General features: G+C 39.4%; 1 protein-coding gene and 1 long non-coding RNA gene across 2 annotated transcripts in view; one reads left to right on the top strand and one right to left on the bottom strand.

Annotated features, from left to right (window-relative positions):
• Positions 1-9122, bottom strand: part of LOC100938377 (tyrosine-protein phosphatase non-receptor type 11-like) — a 130503-nt gene extending 121381 nt beyond the window's left edge. The window contains exon 1 of the mRNA XM_063721814.1: positions 8819-9122. The gene's annotated coding sequence lies outside the window, so the exon portion shown is untranslated. The remainder of the gene's footprint in view (positions 1-8818) is intronic.
• On the top strand, positions 9067-17282 carry LOC129058485 (uncharacterized). The gene is made up of 2 exons (XR_008523615.2): positions 9067-9462; positions 14383-17282. It is a non-coding gene; the product is annotated as an uncharacterized LOC129058485 (long non-coding RNA).
• Positions 17283-17523: the final 241 nt, after the last annotated feature.

The following is a 17523-nucleotide window of genomic DNA, read 5'->3' as shown; positions in this document are numbered from 1 at the left end:
GCTTTACCATATACACCACAATACATTTGCGGAGAAGATCCACTTCTCAGTAACTTAATGAAATTTTGGAACCACTTAGGGCTACAACTTTGTTAGATATTAGTATTCAATACAATTTAAGTAAAACAAATAAGAGCAGAGAATTTGGGTTGCAAACAGTTCAGAAGGCAAAACCAAGTTTCAATTAACTGTAAATTTTGTACAGCGAAACACTGGTAAGTTAGTTCTTGATTCTAAAAAAAAAGTAAGTTTAAATTTCTTTTTCTAAACTTATCTGCTCTCTGGGATTGACAAAAATGCAAATTCCCAACCTATCTTTGGTAGGCGCATGTACACAGATCTGACAAGGAACTACACAAAGGGAAATGTTAAAAGTTGATCCTTCCTAGCAACATAAGAAAACCATTAAAGAGAAATATTTCTGCAGGTACTTACAAGGTGAAATTTTTGTGTTCTAGCTTTTTTCACTAACGAACTTTCTCATCACCCCTAAGAGTCTGAATACAAGCAAATATTTCTAATTCTTCCTATAGGTCACATAATTTCCCTCCAACTTCACTTTTCTCCTTTCCTGAAATCAAATGTACATCTGTTTTACATAGGAGCAGCATAATGCTAGGCAATTAGTAAGTGTGTTGGTGTTCATAACAGAGATTTATTGCAACTATATGTAAACATTGTACTATGGATTGAGCAAAATTACATAAACAGAATAGCCAGTATTCCTGATTTGAAATTTAAATATCAATACAAAGAAAATGAAATAGTAAAGAGTAGATGGGAGAAATGGGAGGGGATGTGGATGGGATGTGGATGGGATGGGGGGGAGGGGATAGGATAAACTGATAGAATAAAAGATAATGGGGAGATTATTTTCTTACTCTTGGCCCCACCTCACTCTTACATGATTATCATGCTGTGGTTCTACATTTTTCTAAATTATAAAAGCTTAAAGACACAACCTGCCCTGTGTTTCTTCACATCTTTAGCACTGCCCAAATGGAGAATATAACTCTGAGAAAATAAATATTAATAAGTGATACGGTTTGGCTGTGCCCCCACCCAAATCTCATCTTGAATTCCCACGTGTTGTGGGAGGGACCCAATGGGAAGTAACTGAATCATGGGGGCAAGTCTTTCCCATGCTGTTCTCACAATAGTAAGTTTCACGAGATCTGATGGTTTTAAAAAGAGGAATTCCCCAGGCTTCCCCAGCCACATGGAACTAATCCAGTTAAACCCTTTTCTTTTGTAAATTGCCCAGTCTCAGGTATGTCTTTATCAGCAGCATGAAAAATGGACTAATACAGTAAATTGGTACCAGTAGAGTGGGGTGTGGCTGAAAAGACACCCAAAAATGTGAAAGCAACTTTGGAACTGGGTAACAGGTAGAAGTTAGAACGGTTTGGAGGGCTCATAGGAAGACACGAAAATGTGGGACACTTTGGAACTTCCTAAAGACTTGTTGAATGGCTTTGACCAAAAGCCTGATAGCAACATAGATAATAAGGTCCAAGCTGAGGTGGTCTCAGATGGAGATGAGGAACTTGTTGGGAACTGGAGCAAAGGTAACTCTTGTTATGTTTTAGCAAAGAGACTGGCAGCATTTTGCTCCTGCCCTAGAGATTTGTGGAACTCTGAACTTGAAAGAGATTATTTAGGGTATCTGGCAGAAGAAATTTCTAAGCAGCAAAGCATTTAAGATGTGACTTCAGTGCTATTAAATGCATTCAGTTTATAAGGGAAGCAGAGCATAAAAAGTTTGGAAAATTTGCAGCTTGACAATGTGGTAGAAAAGAAAACCCATTTTCTGAGGAAAAATTCAAACTGGCTGCAGAAATTTGCATAAGTAACGAGGAGCTGAATGTTAATCCCAAAGACAATGGGAAAGGTGTCTCCAGGGCATGTCAGAGGTCTTCACGGCAGTCCCTCCCATCACAGGCCAGAAGGCCTAAGAGAAAATGGTTACCTGGGCCGGGCCCAGGGTCCCCATGCTGTGTGCAGCCTAGGGACTTGGTGCCCTGCGTCCCAGGCACTCCAGCGGTGACTAACAGGGGCCAAAGTACAGCTCAGGCTGCTTCTTCAGAGGGTGCAAGCACCAAGCCTGGGCAGCTTCCATGTGGTGTTGAGCCTGTGGGTGCATACAAGTCAAGAATTGAGGTTTGGGAACCTCGGCCTAGATTCCAGAAGATGTATGGAAATCTCTGAATGCCCAGGCAAAAGTTTGCTGCGGGGGTGGGGCCCTCATGAAAAACCTCTGCTAGGGCAGTGTGGAAGTGAAATGTGGGGTCAGAGCCCCCATACAGAGTCCCTACTGAGGCATCGCCTAGCAGAGCTGTGAGAAGAGGACCGTCATCCTCCAGACCCCAGAATGGTGGATCCACCAACAGCTTGCGCCGTGTGCCTGGAAAAACCATAGACACTCAAGGCCAGCCCATGAAAACAGCCAGGAGGAGGGCTATACCCTACAAAGCCACAGGGACGGAGCTGCCCAAGACCATGGGAACCCACCTCTTGTGTGAGCATAGATGAGAGGCATGGAGTGAAAAGAGATCATTTTGGAGCTTTAAGATTTGACTCTCCCGCTGGATTTCAGACTTGCACGGGGCCTGTAGCAACTTTGTTTTGGCCAATGTCTCCAATTTGGAATGGCTACCCAATGCCTGTACCCACATTGTATCCAGGAAGTAACTAACTTGCTTTTGATTTTACAAGCTCACAGGCAGAAGGGACTTGCCTTGTATCAGATGTGGACTTTTGAGTGAATGCTGAAATGAGTTAAGACTTTGGGGGACTGTTGAAAAGGCATGACTGATTTTGAAATGTGAGGACATGAGATTTGGGAGGAACCAGGGGAGGAATGATATGGTTTGGCTGTATCCCCACCCAAATCTCATCTTTAATTCTCACGTGTTGTGGGAGGGACCTGGTGGGAGGTAATTGAATCACGGGGGCAAGTCTTTCCCATGCTGTTCTGGTGATAGTGAAAAAGTTTCGTGAGATCTGATGGTTTTAAAAAGAGGAATTCCCCTGCACAAGCTCTCTCTCTTTGCTTGCTGCCATCCATGTAAGACATGACTTGCTCTTCCTTGCCTTCTGTCATGATTGTAAAGTTTCCCCTGACACGTGGAAGTTTAAGTCCAATTAAACCTCTTTCTTTTGTAAATTGCCCAGTCTCAGGTATGTCTTTATTAGCAGCATGAAAACAGACTAATACAATATGTCATACAAGAGAAATAGGAAATGACAGCACTAAAAGCAATGCTATGAACATAACAGCCCCAAGTATTAACGAATCAGGTTATTAATTGTTACCTGAAATAAACCATATAAATGTTTTCTCAAAGTTTTATGTTTTAAAATCCATCATTGTGCCTTTGAAGTAGGAGCTCTGGAGTTTTAGAAGTGACACTCCTATAGTACTTATAGCAAAAACTACATCTTTCATGAGCAGTTTGGACTGGATTTCTACGTCTATCATAACATGGATACATTTAATTTTCTAAATATTGAACGTTTCTTCTCCAGTCGTGTTCCTCATGGAAAAAGAGTCCCAGCAAAAAACAAATGCTGAAGCAAGGCCCCAAGTTTCTAACTACTTTTACTCAGTGACGGGGAACGCTGGCACCTTATTAGTTAATCCCAAGGGGAAGGTCTGCCACGCAGGAACTAGCAGCCCTAAGAGTCTAAAACGTGGAACATATAACATCCTACTCGCATGCTCACACATACGCATTTGCACATGGGCTGACTTACATCCAGGAGACAGCCCCTGAGCTGTTTACAAATTGCAGAGAAGGCCAGGAAATCAGCTCTAAAGATGATGTGCCTCTGCTCTGCTTCAGAGGCCCCAACTCATCCTAACGGCCCTGAGAGGTCTCCATGATCAAATCCAGGAGCAGGAGACAGAAGAGCTGAGGCTCACAAATGGCCCATCTGGGCTTTTCCGTGGAGCCCGTTTCTGCCCGACCCTCCTGAGGAATGTAAACGATCTGTTCAGGACTGAACTGCTTTACCCTCGAGGATGTAAATTATTCATTACCCCCTCCTTCTTGTACATTTTGTCTTTCATTTTCTCCATCTACTCCCTGCTCTCTCTTTACTAATTTATCTCTAAGGTACCTCAATTGCCTTCTGCTCTGCTCCCCTCAGAAACTTAAAAACGAAACCGGATTCATTAGCCAAATAACTGGATTAGAGTTCTCTTCAACATATTAGAGAGTAGAGAAAGTTGCTTTGTAATTTCTTTGATATTCAGCCTTTTAAAAAGCAATTCCTTAAATTACTCTGTTTAAATCTTTGAACTACTTAACTTTCTTTGATAGCACGCTAACATTGCACTAAAACCTGTGCAATGTTATGAACACTTTAATTTCTGTAGTCAGTGCTTCCACACGAACAGCAGGGGGCAGTAGGATATCAAGAATTGAAGAAATTGTCCTGGGCTCTGAGAAACACTGTTGAATTACTGCAGTGGGTCTGTGTACTCGTGATGATCTCAGCTCTCGGATGAAGTCTTTTGTTTTGTGTCCTATTTTACAATGCACCGTTCAGTTTTCTATATGAGTTGTGGCTTAGTCACAGTATTTCACTGTGACAGCTTAGCTTAAGAAAAAGAAAGGTGAAGGAGAAAAAAAGGAGGCAAAGAGAAAGAGAACATGTAAATGCTTCCAAATAAAACACATCATGAAAAGGAAAAAGTAATCCTGTGTATACATATAAAGTTTGTCCCTTCTCTGTTCCTATCCTGGACACAGTTTTTCTAGATTACAGACTGAATTCATCCCTATTCCTCCCCAACACACACACACACACACACACACACAAACACACATTTGCCATATAGTTTTCTGTCAAAACAGAATTCTTATAAAAAGAAAAACAACACAAAAAATACAAAAAACTCTTTTAAAACAAATACTTGACTTTTTAAAAAAATTCAAAAAAATCTCTCATTTTCTGTCCTTTAATCAAGCTTCTGAGTATAGAATTTTAGTGTTTTCATGCTTTTTGAACATGTATTAGTCAAAATACCTTTTATTAATATGAATGTTGCAATAAAATTCTTCCTCTGTAAATGTACAACTTCAGATAAATAGCCAAAAGCTATAGTTGTTATCTATATCTGATATGTTTGGAGGTAGGATATGAACTACAAACTGAAAGATGAGAGACTTGAAGAACAGTCAAGGATTGCTGCAATCGTACGGATTGGGAAAGGTGCTTTAGTAATCCAACCCCCAAAGTTAGCAAATACGAGGCTACTTTCATGCATAATTTGAGTTGTACCCAAAATACCATACCCGCAAGCCTAGTTTCCTCTCCTACCTAGGCTGGAATTCCCAGGGTTATTTATGTGTTCTCATAGAGTTATTAATTTATTACTGTGGTATGGCAGATGTATTATTTCAACATCTGGTACCAAAATTCCTCTTGAAGGAGGGATTCTCTGCTCCCTACTGACAGGGCCCTATCTGATCCTCTGGCCTTATCTCCTACTATTCTCCTGCTTACCAACTTTGATCACACCAGCTCCCTTGCTGTTCCTCAGAACACACTAGCTACTCTATGCCTCAGGGCCTTGGCCCCAGCTGTCCTCTGTCAGGAACAATCTTATCTCATTTATCCAAATGATTCATTCCTTTGCCTATTTCAAGTGTTTGTGCAAAAATCACTTCCTCTGTGAGGCTTTCCCTACCACTATTTAAAATAGAATATTCTCCCCAGCATTTTTTATGCACCCTTTCTCCTTTATTTTCCTCAATAGCACGTATCACCATCAAATATGCTACATACTACACAGGTAAATATAATACAGGAGATAACTGAGACCAAACATATCAGCCAACAGAGGGCTCAACCTCAGTGTCAAAACAAAAAGAAAAACAGGTTGATTTCAAAGGAAAACCCAACTCTATGCTGTATATAAAAGACAAAGATCCACCTAAAATAAAACAATTCAGAAATGCTAACAATGAAAGGAAGGATGGGTAAAGTTCTACTAAGAAAATGCAAATTAAAAAAAAGAAAGAATTGGGATTTTGCAATTCAATAAAATAAAATTCAGACCAAAAATCATTATTGAGACAAAGAACATCTTATAATCCTAAAGGCTACAATTCCCAGTGAAAATAAAAGATTTATGAAAAGGTATGCAGTGAATAACACAGCAGCTACTTTCATACAGTAGGAATTATAAGAGATTCAAAGAGAAATTGAAATACACTAATAATAGCAGACTATAGTACATTTCTCTTAATTAGACAAAAAAATACAAAAACACTTAGAAAATTGACTCTAATTTACAATACAGACATGTATGCCTCAGTAAATCACATAAAAATGATATAAATATTCACCATAATATGATAAAACTAGAAATTTATAATGAAAACATAAGAAAGCCCCATTTTGAAATATAAAATTTTTCTATTAAACATAGCTTGTCTCAAAGGGAAATATCAATTGATAATGAGAATTTCTAGAAAAAAATGAAAACATGACATTAGAGTTGACAAGATGCAGCTAAAGAGTGTTCAGAACAAAACTGATAATTTAAATAAATAATGAAATTATGAATTAGATATTCCACTCAAAAAGAAAACGTTAGATATATTTAAGGTTCTTTTCCATTTTGGATTTAAATTTCTTTTTAATTGAGCAACCTAGATTTTTTTTTTTTTTAAGGAGTCTCCCTCTGTCACCCAGGCTGCAGTGCAGTGGCACAATTGGCCAGTCGGCTCTTGAACTCCTGACCCTGAGTGATCCACCTGCCTCAGCCTCCCAAAGTGCTGAGATTACAGGCATGAGCCACTGCACCCAGCAAGCAACCTAGATTTTAAAACAACATGAGATAAATAAGCCTAATTGTATTTAACTACATCTAACATTTTTACTAATAGTTGTAATACTGGTAGATTTTGGAAACTATTATATATTTTATGGAGACAAGTAAATAATTCTGTTAATATCATTTAGGAGCCATGATTTTCAGCATAGGGGAAAAGAGATGCAATATAAAATCAAGTAAGTTAAAAACCCTATAATCTTCTATTAGAATTGAAATATCAACATAAATTTATTATTTATTTTCATCTTTCTTTGAAAAACTACATCTCTCCTAGATCTTGTGTTGAAGAGTCTGGGAAGTGATAAGCCATTTAACCATGAACATCTTTAAGTGCATATTGTAGCATTCAAATACCTTTTTCACTGGAAGCAACAAGGACACCTTTGAGAAATGGCTGATTCTAGGTCTGAGGCAGTAAATGTACAATATGAGACTGGAACTCTTACAGTGTCAGAAAGCAAGAAAGCTATCAAGACATTCGAGCTTGTGTCAAATAAACAAAGGAGCCAAAAATGGCCAAAGATGGGCAATTTGAACTTCAAAATGGATAATCACTGCAATTATATAAAAGTATAAAGAGAGATGCAGATACAATCAACATGAAACTCCTAGAAGCAACAGGAGATTCAATACGGTAGCAAGATACAAAATTAGACATAGAAATCAGTACCTTCATTTATGTAAGAATCTAGCCATTATAAGGAAAAGTGGAAGAGATAATCCCACTTACGATACCATCAAAAAAGAGAAATACTCTAAGAATAAACTTAACAAGTGAAAAACCTTTACGATGCTTTCTTGAAAGACACAAAGCTGAAACTTGAGCAAGAGAAAAAATAAACCTTGCTTTTCAAAAGGAAAATGCAACATCATAAACTGAAAAGGTATGCAGAAGGTTTTTTTTTGAAAGTATTTTTATGGGGCTATATTCTATAGTTAACATGAAAAAATAACCCAGCATAAAAAAAGCACTTAAGAAAACAGCAATGATGCAGTCTAGCCCTACCAGATACTGAAATATAGTCTCTAATAAAAACAGTATAATATTAGCCCATAAGTAGCCAATAAGATCAATGGGGGGAAAAAAAGAAAATATATCTTAGACCCAATTACAATGTGGAAATTTATGTATGTGATAAAAATATTTCAAATTGCTGGTCGGGGGGTGCTTTTTAAATTAAATGTTATGACAGCTAAAAAGTCATTTGAAAATAGATAAAATTGGATACATCACCCAGGTAGAATTCCTGCATATGTTTGTGTGTACATATATATTACTCGTGAATCTTATAATGAGGAACCAATCTGACATCTCCAAATTGAAGGATATTCTGGAAGACCACTGGGCTAGACTTTTCAAAAATGTCAATACCAGGAGAAACAAACAAAAAAGGCTAGGGAACTGTTCTATATTGAAGGAAGCGAAAGAGACTTGACAACTGCAATATGTGGTTCTTATTGATGCACTATGTGATTCTTGTTAAATCTCGGATTTACATTTTACAAACTATAGAGTAAAGAAGGACATTTTGGGACAATTGAGGAAATTCAAATACGAAACAGAGCAGATTATTGTAATATAACAATGTTACATTTCCTAAGTATGATGATGTGCATTGTGATCCTGTGGTCCTCAATTGAGGCAATTTTGCCCTTCTCCTTTTTCCCCCAACCCTCACCACCACCCCTCCTCCCTCAACGCCCCAACCACACCGTTTGGGTTTGGCAGTGTCTGGAGGCATCTTTGGTTGTCACAACTGGGGGAGGGGGTTGCTACTGGCATCTAATGGGTAGAGGCCAGGGATGCTGCTAAATAGTGATTGTTTAGCACAGGACACCCCCCATCCCACCCCGTCACCCCCACCTTACGGGTACAGACAGCAAAAACTCATCCTGCCCAAAATGTCAATAGCGCGGGGTTGAGAAACCCTGATGTAGAACAATCCCTTATTCTTAGGGGATACATACTGAGATATTAGGCTGAATCACATGACATTGTCTCTTGCGTAGGTCAAGTATCGGCAATATTTAAGGACGAAGGGTTATGACGTTCACAACAAACTCTCAAAATAATGAACAAGCCCTTCCGCCCCAGCTGCCTCGCGACCTAGGGCACCCGAGAACGGCGCACTTGCACGGGGCGCGGGGGCCAACGCCGAGCCTGCGCGGTGGGAGGAGCTGAGAACTCACTGCGCACGCGCCTGTCGGCCGGCCGCACCCACGCGGCGCAGCTCCCAAAGTTGCAGACAGCCGGGCAAACCGCGCAATGCGCTTCTTCTGCCCGCCGCAGAGAAAAGGAAAGAAAACTCCGCAGGGGCTCCGTTGGCTTCTCCACGAGTGACAACCATGCTTTCCCAGATAGAAGACCGGAGCCCTGCTCCTTTGCGATCCGCCGAGGGCTGCAAAGAGCATCCTCATCCATTTGGGCACCCCTGCCCAGGAAGAGCCCGGCCATCCCTTTCCAGACTGGATCCTTCAGAGGTGAATTTTCTTCGGTGGATTCCGATTTGCTCCGTCTGACCAACCTAGGCAATCCAGCATCGCGTGGTACCAGTGCCGCTGGGCACACTCGCTTCACGCCGGCTCCGCCTTACCAGCAAGCGCATTCCCAGGTAAAAATTTTAAATACCTTAGAATTCTTCTGCCTAAAGTCTCTAATCAAGAAGTTTACCTACTTTTTCTGTAAGGAGCCAGAAAGCAAATACTCTAGAATTTGGGCCTGGAACTGTCTCTGTAGCGTATTCGTCTTTGTTTTGACAATGTAAAAACCACTCTTAGCTGCTGGCCTTACAAAAATAGAATCATGAGGACTGTGAAGATTAGAGCCTAATCACTAATTCACCCAGCACAGAGGCTAGAGCGCCAGTGAGTCCTCCACCCCTTCCCAGGCCCGGCCATAGTTTTGCGGTTAGGACCCAGGTTTTGTGAGGACTGGGACCCACCCAGGTTTAGTTCACAGTCTCTTGAATCCCTCTCTGCACCCGCACCTCTGCTCCTCCCCCTAGGCCGGTGGCCCGTGGTGAGTTCCTGGCAGTCTCCTAGGCCACCAGGAAACACTCCGACCAACTGCCACGCCCTCCTTTGCTCCAAAATGACAAGCTCTTTTCATCTGGGAGCAAAAGCTGAAGTCCCCACATTTGAACTAAATTAGTTTAGTATAAAAGTAATACAAGATTATCTCAGACAATTGTATTTTAATAGTTTTTTTTCTAGTGATAAATGTAATATGTCTACCATGGTCATTTGGAAAATTCTGAGACGTATAGAGGAGAAAATAAATTCTCCATAACCCTAAACCACAAAAAATAACTTTTGAAGTGCTTGTGTATTTTTTAATTCTTTTTTAATGCATATTATAGGACAACTGAACAATTGGATTTTTAGAAATATTTTTAATAAAACTTGTGTTGAAGTGCAGCATACAAAAAAGTGTACAAATTACAAATATAGTTCAGTAAACTTTCAAAGATTAACACAAACATGTCCGGGCAACCGCAACTCAGCTCAAGAAATTAACTAATAGTAGCATTCTTCATCCCCTTGTTAGTTTTGTCTATCCTGACATTTCACATGAAATGAATTACTTGGTAAATATTTTATAGTATTTGGTTTATTTCCCTTTATATTATATTTGAATGCATCCGTGTCGTTGCATGTAACAAGTCTTTCTTAAAATTGTATTCTATGCTGTATGAAATTCAGTTATATGAGTATAGACAATTTACTCTTTCTCCTGTTGTTTTTTCTTAATTACAGATTTATTGAGATATAATTCACACACCATACAGTTCATCTACTTAAAGTATGCAATTCAATGTGTACAATTCATTGCTTTCAGCATATTCACAGATATGTGCAACCATCACCACAGTCAATTTTAGAAAATTTTAATCACCTGGAAACTTCATACCCTTTAGCTATCACTCCCGCAACCCCACTTCCCTATCCTTTCTAGCCCCAAGCAACCACTAATTTTTCTGCTCTATAGATTTGCCTATTCTGGACATCTCACAAAAATTGAACCATATGATATGAGGTCTTTGTGACTGGTCCCTTATGCTGATACTGGACATTCGAGGTCTTTCCAGGTTTGGAGCTATTACAGAAAATACTTCTGTGAACGTTATTCTGTGAATCGGTTCACATAGATACACATTTCTATTGCGATACATATCTAAGGTATGCTCATAACCAGCTATAATTACAGTGCCAAGCAGTTTTTCAAATTTACAGACCTGCCAGCATTGTATGATGAGAGTTCTCATTGTTCCACATCCTCTCCAACATTTGGGGTTTATGTGGTTTTAATTTACATTTCTCGGATGACTAAAGATAAAGAGCATCTTTCATGTGATTATTGGCCACTCGGATATCCTCTTTAGTAAAGTGCCTTTTAGGCATTCACCCACTTTTCTATTGGCTAATCTTCTTCTACATGATGTGTATATTCTAGATAAGTGCTGCAAACACCTTTTCCTAATTAAAGGCTTGCATTTTAACTCTCATTTTTAGATTTTGATAAAGGTAAATCTTTTATTTTTATTGAGGTCTAACTTATCACTCTTTGTTCATGGTTAGTGCTTTTGCTAACCTGTAAGAAATCATTGTCTACCCCAAGGTGACAAGGGCATTCTCTTATGTTACCATCTGGAACCTTAAGTTTTTTCTTGGAACACTTAGATGTGCTAACTACCTAAAATTAATTTTGGCATATGGTGTGAAGTGAGGACTAGTTTTTTTTTTTTTTTTTTTTTTTTTTTGATGTAGCTATCCAACTGACCTAAGTTTTTCTTGGAAAAGAAAGTCCTTTCCCCACTGCTCTGCAACATCACCTTCGTCATAAATCTTTAGAAATAGACCTACAGATGTTGGAATCAGTAGAAAAGGAATTTAAAATATATTTATGGCTATTTTAAATTATTAAAGATTCTTACTAAGGGTAGATATGATCAATGAAGACAGGGAATTTCAAGAGAAATACACCTAATAGAAGAAGAACAAAATGGAACCCCTAGAACTGAAAAATACAATAACTGAAATTATTTGATGGGATTATCAGTAGATTGGACACACGGTAAGGAGAATCAGGAAGCTTAAAGATAGGTCAATAGAGGACCAGGTACAGTGGCTCACACCTGTAGTCCCAGCACTTTGGGAAGCCTAGGCGAACGAATCATTTGAGGTCAGAGGTCAGAAGTTTGAGACCAGCCAGGCCAACATGGTGAAACCCCGTCTCTACTAAAAATACAAAAATTAGTTGAGTGTGGTTGTGGACACCTGTAATCCCATCTACTCGGGAGGCTGAGGCTGGAAAATTGCCTGAACTGAGGAGATGGAGGCTGCAGTGAGCTGAGATTGTACCATTGCACTCCACCTGGGCTACAAAGTGAGACTCCATCTCAAAAAAAAAAAAAAAAAGATCAATAGAAATCATCCAAATTTAAAGTGCACTGAGAAAAAAAAAGTTTATAATAAACAGAACATCAGTGACCCATGAAATAATGTCAAGACATCTAACTTACATGAAATTGGACTTTGAGAAGTCAAAGAGAGAAACTATCAGGCAGAAAAATACTTGAAAAAGTATTAGCAAAGGTTCCCCAAATTTGATCAAATATATTTATCCAGAATGTTTACATGTTTAATGAAGAGTTGATCCCAGTTACCTATTTTGCCATTAATGGAGTTTAGAAGTTAGCATAAAAGGTTATAAAGTGTTACATCTCCATGAATGAGCAGCAGGGCATTTAAAAGTCACATTGAATGTAGAAAAAATACTTTGCTGGGTGGAAGGGTCCTGAGCATGGCTATTCTTTTAACATAAATGTTGCCTGCCCACTAACATTACCACCACCCCAATCATAGTAATGCCAAAATTCCTCACAATTTTTCAAAATATCCCATTGGTGCACAGTACGGCCCTGCATCCACTGAGAACCCTTCTCTCCTGTGATCTGCCACTGCCTCCCTATTCCATACCTTTCTCACCTCATCTTCTAATGCTCTATGTATCAAACCTCCCTGGCCTCCTTCCAGATCAGGGCTTTGGGGATTGCTTTTCCCTCTTCCAGAATGCTCCTGCCCCCAAATATTTATATAACTGACTCTTCCACAGGTCTTTGTTCCAATGTCATTTTTCTCAGTGAGACCTACCAATGAAACAAACCAAACAAAAAACTTGTACATTCTCTCAGCATCTGGATTAGTTTGCAGGGCTGCCAAGGCAGAGCACTGCAGACCCAGTGGCTTAACCCTCAGAAAATTATTTTCTTAGCTCTGGAGACTAGAAGTCCAAGATCAAGATGGCAGCAGGTTTGATTTCTCCTGTGGCCTCTCTCCTTGGCCGGCCATTGGCCACTTTCTCTCTATGTCCTCTCATGGTTTGTCCTCTGTGCGTGAGTGCCCCGGTGTCTCTCTGCATGCCCAAATTTTCTCTTATAAAGACAGCAGTTAGATTGGATTAGGGCCCATCCAAAGGGCCTCATTTTAACTTAATTGCCTCCTTAAAAACCTGTTCTACAAATATAGTTACCTTATGAGGTACTAGGGGTTAGGCCTTCAACATATGAATTTTAGGGGTACATAATTCAGGCCATACACCATCTCTTGTTTATTTTCATCTGTCGCCCCCGCCCCCCACCTTTTTTTTTTTTTTAGATGGAGTCTCACTCTGTCGCCCAGACTGGAGTGCAGTGAAGCGATCTCAGCTCACTGCAACCTCCACCCTCCCGGGTTCAAGTAATTCTCCTGCCTCAGCCTCCTAAGCAGCTAGGATTACAGGCATGCGCCATCATATCTGGCTGTAGCCCTTATTTTAAATTCAATGTACTGTAATGATTTACTTGGTTTATTGTCTTAACTTTCTGTTCCACTGGAATACAGGTTCAATAAGAGAGGAATTTTAATCAGTTTTGTTCTCTGAAGTGTCTTCAGAACCAAATGAGTAAAAAATTATCATTGTTAACGTTTTCACTTCGTGCTAGCATATAGGCAATCTCAATTTATTTCTAATAACTGCCTGTATCTTTCAGAGCATTCCTTCATGAATGAAGAAAGCCCTGATAGTGTTCCAGTAATTTATGTTTTTTATGTTTGAATTTCTTAACAAAAAGAATTTTACCACTAAAAGATCCAGCTTTTTTATTTGTTTTACTTTTTGAAAAAAAATTTATATTGTTAATAGAGACGGAGGGGGGTCTCACCATGTTGCCCAGGCTGGTCTCGAACTCCTGGACTCAAGTGATCCACCCTCCACGGTCTCCCAAAGTGCTGGGAGTACAGATGTGAGCCACTACGCCCAGCCAAGATCCAGCTTTTTCACCAAGGAAAATAAGAAATTTAATATGCTTGTTTCCAAAGCAACAAAAGCTTTGCATGATTAAGTAGACTGAGGGCTCTTCCATATTAGACGAAAATATCCAGCCAAACTGCTGAGGACTCCCTCAGACAGAAAAAAAATGTTTAGAGCCATCCTCACAAAGAAATTTGCCTGTTTAATTATAACCTAATTATGACAACTTTTTTTTCTTTAGGTGGTCAGGCTCAGGATGGACCATGAGCTTTCAAAAAGGAAAAAGGTGGAAATCCTCAACTATGCTGCCATCTGAATAAGTGTTTCTTTGTAGATACACAGAGTCAAGGAAAATTACATCCCTGCATTATGTAATGTACCAACAACGCACTTACCCACTGTTTTAATCTAGGTTATTCTTGAAAGCAGAGCCTGAGACAAAGGTAGACACATTCTATTTATGAGTCTAACACCCAGGAGCAGGAATGAGAGATAAGGGAGTGAACATGGGGAAAAGGGAAACTAAGTCCAAGCAAAACCAGATACTGCTCTTATCAAGTGGTCTACCCCTCTTAATGGCTACATAATGTGAAACTTTCTCAGCATTCTTCTTAAACTTTATCTCAGAACTGTCTGCCTCAGGGAGAAAGGAGAAGTATTTCTCCATCAGCAGCCACCTCCTGTGTGTTGAGGGCTGCTCCTTTGGGGCATTAACCCACCGCCCCCATCACCCCATCCCTCTGGGCTGCACAGAGCTAGCTGAAAGCCCAGCTGGTACCTTAGCATCACACATTGCTGCATCAGAGAGGTCTTAAGACAGGAAGCTAGAGTCTTGGTGCGTGCTCGAAGTGAGACAGTGTCAGCACAGAGCAGGTTAAAATCTTCCGTAACTGTTCACCAGAGCTATGACTGGAATCAGAGGTTGAAAAGATGTGAGACCGTACTCAAGAAGCATCTTATAAGCCTATGTAACATACTGTTAGACTCATCGAAATCTATTTCCTTCCTTCTTTATAATAAAAACTTAAGTGTCCAGAATAAAGTTGGCAGAAGGGTTAAATAGGAAAGCTAAATGTACTAGAAGGTGTACATTTATAAGTTTTAACCTTGAGTCATGTTCAAAGAGAAAGTGACATTGGAACTCGAAAAATTTAAAAAATGATTTTACTTGAAAAATTTGAACATTGCATAGAAATATTAGCTATCGTCTAATCTTTTGTAATCTCAGAAACAGTCGTGAATTGTTTGGTGAAAAATGAAAAAATTAACCATTTCTTATGTCTCCGTGACCTTTATAGACCAATGTCACTAACTTTTCCTAAGATAATTGTTTCCTACTGTCAAATAGCTCTAGTGATATAAATCTTACAACCAATGAAGGGAAAACTGATAGAAACATAGGAAGAAAAATACTGGGATAATTTTCATCACATAAAGTGTTGGCATTAACATTGGTTAGAATAGGGGAGAAACTGCATGACTTGACAACTGGACATTCCTGTATGTTGTGTGAGGCCCTATCTTAACAGAAATAGTGATGTCATCATCATCCTCTCTTATTTGGTCTTGAATTGCCACCAATAGGATAAAACCTTTGAATTATTTAACTCAGTATATGTTAAGTTTCTACTATGTGCTATGTATTGATACTATAAATATGAATAAGACATAAAATATTACATTCAAAAACATCAGAATACATGTTCTTTCAAAGTATACCCCAAAACATTTACCATGTGTTCTGGGGCGCATGTTAGGCTGGATCACAAATCAAGTCTCAAGAAATTTCAAAAGACTGAAATCATATAGAGTGTGAATTAAACCAGAAATCAAGTACATAAAGGTAACAAAAAATTTCCTAAATGCATTAATTTAAGGAACATACACCTCATGACCCATGAGCCAAAAAATAAATCACAGCAAAATTGCAAAAATATTTTCAAATGAATTTTAAAGAAAATACTTAGCACATTAAATACTTAGCATATTAAAGCTCTAAGTACATATGTTAGAAATTTTACCAAAGGGTTGGCTATCAGTGTTTCCAGAAGCCAGGGAGAAAGTTTATACAACTTGATCGCTGAGGCAGGGAAACAAAGTGAGACCTCCGATTGCCCTGCCCTTCCGAGGTCAGCACTCTGGATCCCATCGCAGGAGATCAGGGTCTTGCTGAGTTGAGGAGAGGAAGATCGGAGTTGAGACTGAGATAGCTTGAATTTTCAGGACAAAGTATCAACAAGGAGGAAGGTAGACAAAGAAAAAAAACACAGAAATCTACGTACAGACCCCATTGTGTACATCGTGGAACACAGCCTAACAATTCTCAAAATTAGCGTGAGATTGGGAAATACCTAATTTCCATTCAGCCACAGTGGAGAGTCCTGACTGAAAACCAGGCACTTGCCGAAGATCCCAGAAAGGTTACGTGTTATATACGTAGGGCTAAACTATCCTGACTAAAAACTACACTACACTTGCTCCCCACCCACACAAAAAGCTTAAAAACAAGCCTCAATAGTATAAAGCTGATCTGTAAGTAACTAAACTACCTGACAGAACAAAGTCCAAATTTATTAGTTCCAATCCTCCAAAAAAAAACACATGTAAAGACAGGAGTAGATTTACAAGACATTTATTTGGGGGAAAAAAGAATGCCTGACGGTTTAAATAGAGGGGAAGTCAGAGAGACAAGAGTCCTCAGAATACATAAAATTTCTGGCCTCCATGGAGGTGTGATGGTTAATTTTATGCATGTCAACTTCACTGGGCCACAGGATGCCCCATATCTGATTGAACATTATTTCTGGTTGTGTTCATGAAGCTTTTTCTGGAAGACATTCGCATTTGAATTGATGGACTGAATAAAGCAGATTGCAGTCCCCAGTGTGGATGGGCTTGATCCAGTCTTCTAAGGACCCGAATAAAATAGGTGGAGGAAGCTTGAATTTTATGCCTGACTGTGGTGCTGGGACACCCATCTTCTCCTGCCCTTGAACTGGAACTGACACCATCAGTGCTTCTGGTTCTCAGACCTTCGGACAGCAGACTGGGGGCCTTCCCAGCCTCCATTATTGTGTGAGCCAATTCCTTATAATAAATAAGGGTTTATTTATTGATAAATCCTTATAGATTGATTATAAATCCTTATAGATTGATTGATAGATCCATAGGTCTTATTGATCCTGTTTCTCTGGAGAACCCTGACTAATACAGAAGGAGAGAGGGAAGAAAGGAGGGTTGAGTAGCAGAAAGCTTAGGCTGTAGCACAATTCCGATAAAAGTTTAAGGTCAGCTGATGAAGAACACTCAAACCAAAGTTGCCCATTGGAGGAGCCCCCTACCTCACAGGAATAGGCCTGCATTATTAGCGTACCTTCTTCAT

The sequence above is a fragment of the Pongo abelii genome, chromosome 2 (assembly GCF_028885655.2).
Source record: "Pongo abelii isolate AG06213 chromosome 2, NHGRI_mPonAbe1-v2.0_pri, whole genome shotgun sequence".
Classification (NCBI taxonomy): Eukaryota; Metazoa; Chordata; class Mammalia; order Primates; family Hominidae; genus Pongo; species Pongo abelii.
Note: the sequence above shows the minus strand (reverse complement) of the source record. Positions and strands in the feature narration are given on the sequence as shown.